The sequence below is a fragment of the Aedes albopictus genome, chromosome 3, assembly GCF_035046485.1.
Source record: "Aedes albopictus strain Foshan chromosome 3, AalbF5, whole genome shotgun sequence".
Lineage (NCBI taxonomy): Eukaryota > Metazoa > Arthropoda > Insecta > Diptera > Culicidae > Aedes > Aedes albopictus.
The window spans coordinates 287,709,347-287,717,530 of NC_085138.1; positions in this window are offsets into that span (position 1 = coordinate 287,709,347).

The window sequence follows — 8,184 nt, forward strand, 5'->3', positions numbered from 1 at the left end:
ATCATTAGTCCTGAAGTTCATCTTAAGAGTTCTCTGAAAATTTCATTGAGGATTTCACCAGGATTTTATCGAATGTTTCTTCAGGTATTTTTCAAAAGATTCTGCCAAAAATTCTAAAATTGCACAGAAGAATTACCTTCGGAATTTCCAAGAAAGCCAGGAGATTCTTAAAAGGAGTCGTTCAGAAATTTTCTTCTTAAATGAATACAAAAATGGAACAACACAAAGGGACAGGTCTTCTTCTTCTTCTTCTTCTTCTATGTGACTCTACGTCCCCACTGGGACTTGGCCTGCCTCGCTTCAACTTAGTGTTCTTTGAGCACTTCCACAGTTATTAATTGAAGGGCTTTCTTTGCCTGCCATTGCATGAATTTGTCTATTGTGAGGCAAGTACAATGATACACTATGCCCAGGGTGTCGAGAAAATTTTCCCGACCGGAACGGGAATCGAACCCGCCGTCTTCGGATTGGCAATCCATAGCCTTAACCACTAGGATAACTGGGACAGGTCATAATCGTCGAATTGATGCTGTGATTTCACAATTTGTTACTGTTGTATTATTGCTGATAAGTTGATCAATAGTTCAACAATAACTTAACATGTACTTCAACAAAACATTTTATTTAAATGTAATTTAGTCAATTTATATCAATAGCTTGATTATAACAAAATGAGATTGTCCAACAAAATTGGTTATGGAAAAGCTATGCCTTGATAATTTAATAATAACAAAACAAGATATAAAAACAGGTTATAATATTTCGTAGTTAATTAATTAATTTATTAACTTGGTATTCTGCTCTGCTCGGGACGCGATTTTCTTTTAACTTACAGATATTCCCCTAACAAGCCCAGGTTAATCATCATCTTCAATATCCCTTTGGAAAGCATTCCTGTCCATGTATTTCTTGGGCCTTAGTTTTTTTTTTCAAGATTTTTTTAAGAAACTTCTCAAAATATTCATCTTGAAGCTAAATAGAGACGAACCAGCCAAGAGCTGAAAGTCTCTTTAATAAAGACAAATCAATCAATCAATCTTGAAGCTATCCACGAATAGTTTTTTTAGAAATTCCTTTTGAGATTTCTTCAGAGATTCTTTAGGAAATTTCTTGAAAGATTGCTACAGAAGTTCGTGCATATCCCTTCATGTATGTATTTCTTAAAATATTTTTGAAGGAATTGTTCCAGGAGTTTTTCTTTGGAATTTCTGTAGGATTTCTACTGGGAATTTCTTCAGAAATTCTTCAGTGGCTCATTTAATTCAGTTATTTCAGACATTTTCTCACTAGCTTTTTTCATAAATTATAAATGGAATTTCTCTAGAGGTTCCTTCAGGTATTACTCCAAATCAGGGATTCTCTCATGTATTTTTCCTCGAAACGTCTCTAGAAAGTTCTTAAGACATTCTTCTGAATATTTCTCCAGAGGTTTCTCTAGAAGTTCCTCCAGGTATTCCTCATGGGATTGCTTAGAGTTCGTTCAGACCTTTCTTCAGAATTCATAAGGACCTCTGCTTCAGAAACTTCTCCAAAGACTCTCTCAGTAATTTCTGCAAATGTACGCTACTCTGTCATGAATTCTTTAAAAGCTTCTGTCAAAATTTCATTCAAGTATTTCTCCAAAACCTTTCTGTTTTTTTTTTTCTAATTTATTTCCGGAGGATTGCCATCAGAAATGTTGTGTAGGTATTAATCCCTAAAACAATGTATAAGAAAATCTTCTATAAGTTCCTCCAGAGAAATCCCCAGTAGTTCTTCCAAGGATTTCTTCAGAACTTACTCCAGTATCTTAACCTGCAATTTCCACACAGATTTCTGCAGACACTTTTAGGAGTTTTCTTCAGAACACCATCGAAGATTTCTCTAGGAATTTCTCCGAAAATTTCTCAAGCAATTTTAACTTGGTACTACTTTTTTCTAGGAACGTTCATGAACACATTGTGTTCTGCCAGGCATTCGGCCAGGAATTCTATTGTAACTCAATAGAAAAAACAGATTTTTGTCCAGGAAACTCCTTAGAAAATGTTATAGAATTTCTTCTGGAAATCTCCAAAGTTAAGCTTTTTTAAGGTATTGCTCCAGATGATCCTCCAGAGATTTCTGTAGAAATTCTTTCAGAGATTCTTGCAAGGGCTTCTCTAATTATTTTTATGCAATTTCTCGAGAAACTTCTGCAAAAAAATCCTTGAGTAATACTTATCTGAAACAATTAGAGCAGAGCAGGAATCGCTGAAGAAGGAATCCCCCAGATATATTTCAGACGGAACCATAGAATCCAGGAAGGAATTTCTCAAGGAATTTTTGGAGATGCCATTGAAAGGATTTCCGAAGGAATCTGTTTACGTTTTTAAGATGTTTTTGGAGTAGTTTCTAAAAAACTCCATGAAAAATCCCTTGCTGAAATTCTTGAAGAAATATCTGAAGGAATTTCAGAAGGAATCCGATCAGTAATTTATGAAATCTTCGGTAGAATTCCTGTGAAATCTCAAGAGGTACTCTTGTATCAATCTCTAGAGGATGATCTGAAGAAATTTTTGGGTAAATTCTTAAAGAAATCACAGGAGGAATTTCTAAAGAAATTCAAGGATAAATAGCTGTACAAACTGTTCGGCACACCCTTTGTTGAATTCCTAAAAATAATCATTGAGGACATTTTAAGAATTGAAGAGCTTTTTCATTTTAAGAATTTTAAGAATTGAAGAAATGCTGTAATACATTTTTGAAAGATTTCTGGAAGTATTCATGAAGCAATCTGTGGACGTATTTCCGAAGAAGTAATAGATAAGCTTTTGTGAAAATCCTTTGAAAAATACTTGACTAAAGGAACTCTTGAAGAAATTCCTAGGAAATATTTATGAATAAACCTCTGAAAGAATCCCTGAAGAAATTCTTAGACGAAAACCAGATAAATTTCATGCGAAATACATAGAGCAATATATGAAAAAAAAATCTTGAAACGCTATATAAACTCCTATAGATATCTCTAGAGGAATTCCTGCCTGAATCGCTGAAAAATCTCTAGACGAATTCCTGGAGGATTTTCTGAAAGAATCTCCGAAGAAATTTCAGTGCACATACGGAAATTTTCAACGGAATCCCTAAAGCAATTTCTGAAGGGTTTCTTTAAGAAATACTTGCACAAATTTCAGAAGGCATCTTATGAAGAAATCACGAGAAGAATTCAGGAAAGAACGTTTGAAAGAATCCCTGTAGAAATTTCCAAAAATTGTTTACGAATCTTCGGAAGTTATTCCTGGCAGAATTTCATAAAAAATAAGACAGAAATCTACCTGAAAGGGTTCTTGGAGAAATTTTTGTAAAAAATTACAAAGAAGAAGCATCGGGCTTCCCCTGAATAAATTTCTGAAGAAATCACTGGAGGAGTTTCTAACAAAAAACCTTCGTTGATTTTCAGACCGACTTCCTGGGGGAATTTCTGAAGGAACAGATGAAGCATTTTTGAAAACAATATCTAAAACATTTTTGAAGGAATCGTTGGACAACTTTATGGAGCATGAGCATGAGCATTGAGCATAGATGACCGCACAATTCGTAGTTGCTACTCCGTGATTGACCAGAGCAATCGAAATTGCACAAGGAACCAATGAATAGGGCTTGGTACTAGCTTACTATTCTCAATGTACACAGTTCGAGAGCTCTAAACTTTAGTAAGGTCAATAACGGCACCGGCCACGTCCTTGCGGTCATCGAGGATGGGAAGGAATGACAAACGTTGTTATAGAGACCGCGAATCGCTGCATCTCCACATTTGTCGGAATCGTTGGACAAATTTATGGAGGCCAAATACAGAGTTTCTGAAGGAATCTCCAGATGAATCTCTAAAAAGTTTCTGGAAGATTTTCTGAGGTAAACCTTAAACAATTTCTGAAGGGGTCTGGAGGATTGTCTAAAGAAATCCTTGAAGATTTTTTTGGGGGAATTTTAAGCTTTACATTTTCTGAAGGAATCCGTGGGTAATTTCGTAAAAGAAGTTTCGTACTCTTAATCGAAATAATTATTGGAGGAATTTCTGAAGAAATACATGAACACAAGAAACGAAATTTCTAGAGGAATTTCTAATCCAAACAATATGTTTTAAAAGAACTTTCTAAAAGAATCCGTTGAAGACTTTCTAAAAAGAGTTTCTGGGGGATTTTCTGAAAGGACGCAATTTCAGAAAGAATCCAAGGATGGCTTTATAAAGGAGTTCTTAAATACGTTTCTGGGAAAATTGGGGAAAACTGGGATTTAAAACTCTTGAAAAACAAATTAGAAGAAAACTATAGAATTTCTAAAGTTGTCCCTGAAGAATTCCTGAAAGAATATTTATAGACATTTTCGTACTTATTCCCTGCACAATTTCTTCAAAATTCCCTAGAATATTTTCTCCAATATGAAGGTATGGAGTATTCCAGAATGAAAAGGTGTTTTTATTGTAAGGTAGCACAAATCTTGGAAAATTTTTAGCAAAGGTAACTTTTCATATATTTATGATGACGCAATTTCGTTAAAAATCACATAGACAATCGCAATATATAATATTAGAGGTTTTTCCGCTATTCTGAAATCACAGAGCTGCTTTTTGTCTTTCTCGTACAGCAAAGTGTACTGAAAGGCTATATGTTCACTCAAAAAACGAATTTTCGATAGAACGCTCCGAGGGACAAGTCACATATACCAAGCAACTCAGTTCGAAAAATTGAGATGATGTCTGTACACACTTACACTCCCGTTCAAAAGTTTGGGGTCACCCCCTCAAAAACATGTCATTTTTTTAGGCTCATATCTCCGCCAATTTGCGTCCGATTTCAAAACCCTAGGTTTCATTCAAAAGATAATAAGTCAAAGAAACTTTAAACATGATTCAAAAGAAACTTTTTCAAAAAATTTTGTATGTGAACTTAACCCAAAGTTGCCAAATTTTCTAAAAAATGAATATAAACTTACGGCAGTGTCGCTGGAAGTTGGGTCGACCAAATTTTAAGATGAGAGCGGTAATATGACCCATTTTCTATTAGATTTCAACTGCTTCTTACAGAACTTAGCTAAAAAATCTAGAAAAAAAGTTATTAAGTAAATTAATCCTTGATGTCATCGGCCAAAAGTTTGGGGTCACTATCGTAAAACATGGGAAAGTGATTTGTTGATATCTTTGTCATCTTTCATTCAATTTTAATTCTTCTTGGCTTATTTGAAACAAAATGAATGGTACTTACTGCATAGACATTGAACCACACATATTTGTTGAAATTTACATACTAAAGCTTAACGTAAAGTTGCCTCATTTTTTGAAGCGTGGTAAAATGTGCTAACTTTTCATAACATTTTTATATACAAAAATCGTTAAATACGTTAAGTTGAAGACATTAAACGTAAATTTAGTTAATTATCTTTGAAATGAGCCAAAAATAATTAAAATTGAACTATAGATGACGAAGATATCACCAAATCACTTTTCCATGTTTTACGAAAGTGACCCCAAACTTTTGGTCGATGACATCAAGGATTAATTTACTTAATAACTTTTTTTCTAGATTTTTTAGCTAAGTTCTGTAAAAAGCAGTTGAAAGCTAATAGAAAATGGGTCATATTACCGCTCTCATCTTAAAATTTGGTCGACCCAACTTCCAGCGACACTCATTTTTTAGAAAATTTGGCAACTTTGGGTTAAGTTTACATACAATTTTTTTTGAAAAAGTTTCTTTTAAATCATGTTCAAAGTTTCTTTGACTTGTTATCTTTTGGATGAAACCTAAGGTTTTGGAATCGGACGCAAATTGGCAGAGATATGGGCCTAAAAAAATGACATGTTTTTGAGGGGGTGACCCCAAACTTTTGAACGGGAGTGTAAATTAAATCGCCGACCTCTGCAAACGGATTGCCGAGAATTCAACAGCCGAGAATCCGGTAATAATTTTCACTGAATCTCGGTAAAAGTTTAACCGAGATGTCGTTAAAACTTTGCCAAAATCTCGGTTATCAAACTTTTTACCGAGATTTCGGCAAAGTTCACCGAGACTCGGTAATGGTTTACCGAAATCTCGGTAAAAATTTTACCAAGTGAATATTTTACCGAGATATCAGCTGTTGGATTCTCGGTAAACCGTTTACCGAGATCAATTTCTGAATTTAAGTGTGTATGTATGCATGTCTGTATACAAAAAAGGTCACACACTTTTGAGACACTTCCCATTGGTCGATGCTTCGGATTATAGCTCGAATCGAACCGGATTTTTACTGCATTGTTTGCTATTAAAAACGGTCCGGATCGGTCAAGGCGTTCGGGAGTTATGGCCATGTAAGTGATGTGGTCCAGCACCGGTAGAACTGGCTGTTTATAAAACTGAACCATGCCCCATTATGCGGTACATCAAACTGCGGCTATTTTTGTAACCTTTAGCATGGTTGACGAGTTTTGTGTGGAAATCAACACTGGAGACCAGATATTCCACGATGTCGGCCCAAAATTCAAGATGCCAGCCTAATATCCAAGATGGCGGCTTAAAATTTACGATGGCGGCTCAAAATGTAATATGGCGGCTCTATTAAACGAGCTTTAGGCTCTGAAATCATGTAATATGGGTATACAGGTCGGACTCGATTATCCGGAGTCGGGTTCTGATGCTTCCCTAAATAATATCTCACAAACGGAATGCTGTAATAAGCTGAAATTTTGACCGATTACTACAGTTGACTCTCTACATATCGATATTGAAGGGACCATCGAGATAGGGAGAGATTGAATTGTAGAACCAATTTGTAATGCACACTAGATTGAAAAATCGTCCGTAACCAGGAAAAACCGTCAACAAACAGATGTCACTTTGCCTTCCCAGAATGTTTTGCACCAAAAAACGAGATCTAGCAACCTGTAAAAACGGGCATATCGACATACGGAGAGAAAATCTAGAACAAAAACGAACGAGATCGCATCGAGATAGAGAGATATCGAGATAAGGAGATATCGACATGTAAAAAGGTAAAATGTATGCAGATTGAAGGGACCGACCAAACCATCGAGATAGGGAGAGATATCGAGATGTAGAACATCGACATGTGGAGAGTCGACTGTAATCAAAGTTTGCTTGACAAATTGTCAAAATTTCAGATTTATGGAGCATTCCGTTCCTCAGATATATGTTTGAGAAGCATCAGAACCCGACTCCGGATAATCGAGTCCGACCTGTATTTGGTATGAAGAAGAAGTCCAAAAATGGCGACCAAAATATCCAAGATGGCGGACTAAAATCCAGCATGGCGGTACAAAATGCAAGATGGCAGCTGTTTCATGAAGTTTTAGCCCCAAAAACTATGCAATATGGGTATATTTGGCATTGGGAAGAAGTCCGGAGTCCATAAATGACGACCAGAATATCCAAGATGGCAGTCCAAAATCCAAAATGGCGGCTCTAAATTTAAGATGACTGCTTTTTAATGGAGTTTCAGGCTAATAACTCATTCAATATGGATTTCCGGAGTCCAAAAATAGCAACCAGAATAGCCAAGATAGAGGTTCAATATTCAAGATGGCGGCTGATCAATAGAGTTTTAAGCTCTGGTATGGGAAATAAGCCTGAAGTCCAAAAATGGCGACCCGAATTAGGCCATTTTTTATTATCGTACAAATTAGGCCGAAGGGTCTCAGATTTTCATAAAACTTTTTCCACAGGCAGGGCTGATGGATGTATGAACAAAAATAAAGAGGAAAATTCAGGTTCGCCTATTTTCCCGGAAAACTCAGGTGGATTTTTTTTGTTTTCCCCTGACACTACTTACTTTGAAAAATCATAACTCAAGAACGAAGCATCGTAGAAACAAAGTTTTTTTTATAGATCAGGTATCAGAATATTGGCTCAGGCGGCACGTTCTCCTTCAAATGGGAGATTTGTGCCTCGCACGTCATAGCCCATCATCACTTACCTGAGGGAAAAAGGGATTTTGGAGAAAGGAAGGGGAAGTGGGAAAGGGATGATTAAATTCATACAAGCACCCCCGAAGAGTTACTTGTTAGAATAAACAAGGATTCGAACACAACAATCAAAGTGAAAATCGCGTTTAATCCTTCCAGAACGATTCACTTTTGCACCCCCGAAGGGATACTGAAAATGATTCATAAACAAATCCCAACACTCTATGATGACATCACATTATCTACCGCAGTAGAAGACGATGCGCCATTTCGAG